This window comes from Mus pahari, chromosome 1 (assembly GCF_900095145.1).
Source record: "Mus pahari chromosome 1, PAHARI_EIJ_v1.1, whole genome shotgun sequence".
NCBI lineage: Eukaryota > Metazoa > Chordata > Mammalia > Rodentia > Muridae > Mus > Mus pahari.
The window spans coordinates 148,717,790-148,720,667 of NC_034590.1; positions in this window are offsets into that span (position 1 = coordinate 148,717,790).

The window sequence follows — 2,878 nt, forward strand, 5'->3', positions numbered from 1 at the left end:
TCAGATCTTGTTATGGATGGTTATGAGCCACCATGTGGTTGCTGGGATTTGAACTCAGGACCTTCGGAAGAGCAGTCGGGTGCTCTTACCCACTGAGTCATCTCACCAGCCCCTCCCCAGGCTTTTCTTCTCCACTAGCTTCTTCCCTTATCCTCCCTGGTTTTGCTCAAGCCTGCTCTTTCCCAGATATCTGATTTTTCCAAACTTAATGAATCTCATTTTTTGTTTTTCAGAATGACTGTGTCAGATCCCACAAAACTTGCCTTCTATGCTTTGGTCTTTTATCTTTTCTCAGTATCCCATTTCTCGTCCAAACCCTTCTGACTGAGCGTATCTACCATTCAACTTCTGCTATCATCTTCTGTCTGGTTTCTTTGGAGACTCGGTTATGTTATGCGATATTTTTCTAGATGCTGTCTGATGAGAGGATGTTTTGCTGAAGCAGACACTTGAGAGAATGTGTGTGATGTCTTGAAAGAGTATAAGTAGAACCCAACAGTGAACAACATTCTTGCATTGGTTCACCTTGCAACACTTCACTGATCTTCACTTGTCATGACTTCATGGAGAAAAAGAGAAATGAGCCAAAGAACTTCTGGCATTCCAGCTGCTTCCAGACTTGTGCTGACGCGGTGGAGCCTCACAGCTTCTTCTGGATCGAGCTGATGCTACTGATTCATGTTTGGAATTTTGGACTGGATTGCTGATATCCTGACAATAAAGACTTGTATTGTCCCCAAAGAACTACTTCATCTTAACAGGCCCACATCCCCTTGGTCCTATTAACCATCTTTCTCTCCTAACTTTGGTTGGTAGGCTAGAAGGGAGGTTGAAGGGTTGAAGAACCCTTATTAAAGTAGGTTTTAAAAAAAAAAAAATCAAAGCCTACATCTGTACTCTGAACTCCCAAGCTCTCCAAATTCATTTCTTCTTTCTCTCTAAACAACAGCATTCCTCGAGGTCATGTACCCTCTACATCTCTCCATATTTTCTGTACAGCCACGCACGTCCATACTCTCAACTCTATACCCAATCTAAGAAACCAGCTTAGACAGGCTCACCAAAGTCCAGTCATATGTCAATGGTTCTAGCAAGTATTCCCCTGACTATCAATTGCTTCAGACTCATCTATGTCTATCCTTTCCCAAACAACCTCCCTGGTCGGATTTCCCCATCTCTATCAAAGATGTAAAGCTACCTTCAGGGAAGTGATGTAATAACAGCTAATTCCTAAGGCACTTAAATGAGCCCAGCTGAACTCACATCTGGCTGAGCCACTTATTATGTATCACTGAACAATCTAACCCCTTTGAGCATCAACCTCTTTGTGAAGAAAAGGAGGATTAACAGCACTACTCTCCTGAGGAACTCTTGGGGCAACTAAATAACATGAGGAAATGTATAATGTATAAAAGGCACTCAATAAATATTAACCACTAAACCTTCATGATTAACATTACGAGGATCTTACAGCTGGATCTATTTCACCTATGTTAGAGGTCATCTGATCCTTAAGCAGTGGGAACTAAAGAAACTTCAGCAGTTGCTCAGCACTTACTAATCTAACTTTGACCTTTTAGTTGACTCCTTCCCCTGCCACCTATGTACGAACTGGACTTCCATTTTATTTCCCTTCCTAGGTGATTAAGGACTGTTTAATCTTGTCCACTATCCTGAGAAGCCGGGTGTCATCCACCTTCCTGGAGGCACAAACCAGCTGCCTACAAGACTGCTACTGTGCTCCACTGCAGTACCTGACTAACCTGTTCTCTTGTTGGCATGCCTTAAGAAGAACAGCTACCTGCCAGGCAGGACCAACATCTCACCTAGATGGCCTTCTTCCAGTCTGCAGCTCAATCTCCTGTCTTCTCTACTCTGATTGCCCCTCCTAGTCTAGCCTCGCATGGCACTTATCTTAAAGTCATTATTTCTAAGCCCTTGGGCTCCACCCCTCCATGCCTAACCAGTCATTATAGGCTGCAGGATTTTCTCTCACACATCATCTAATGAGTCTTTATCCTAGCCTTTCAGACTTACTGTGTGTTTCTGTGTCAGTGTCTAGGCAGCCCACACCAGCCTACAATTCCTGAACTCATGCCTCATCTATCAAAGCGGCTGGGACTACAGGTGAGTGCCACTGCAGCCAGCCAGCTCCACCCATTGTTTATCCATCCCTAACCCTGTCCCACCCCAGTACCAGGAATCAAATTCATGGCCTCATACATGATCTGCAAGCCCTCCATTAAGATATGTTCCCTAGCCTCTATTTGCATCACTTTGATGTCTACTTGAATTCCAAGTTGGGTTTCTAAAAACAAATGAGATTAATCATCTAAAAACATCGATATGTCATGTCATCACTGAAAAGTATATGGGATAAAAATCTTACTGTCTCTTAATGATATTTTGAGTTTTCCTGCTTCTTTTAAAAAAAGATTTATTTCACGTATGTGGGTACACTATCGCTGTCTTCAGACACACCAGAAGAGGGCATCAGGTCCCATTACAGATGGTTGTGAGCCACCATGTGGTTGCTGGGAATTGAACTCAGGACCTCTAGAAAAGCAGCCAGTGCTCTTAACAGCTGAGTCATCTCTCCAGCCCTCCTGCTTCTTATAGTCCTTGCTAATCCCATGCCATACACCTCTAAGTCTACCAACTATGCCCCATTCATTCCAAATTTTACGCTCAAATCCTATGTTCTCAGTAAAACCATCCCTCATCTCACAGGTAGAAGAGTGCGGTCAGCAGGGCATCAGCAGAGCATCAGCAGAGCTAGACAAAAAGTCAGGCTAGTGACTACAACGGAAAAAGATTATTTTGTAAATGGAACAAAGAGATAAGGACAGGACAGATTCCATAGGGTCTTCTTGGATAT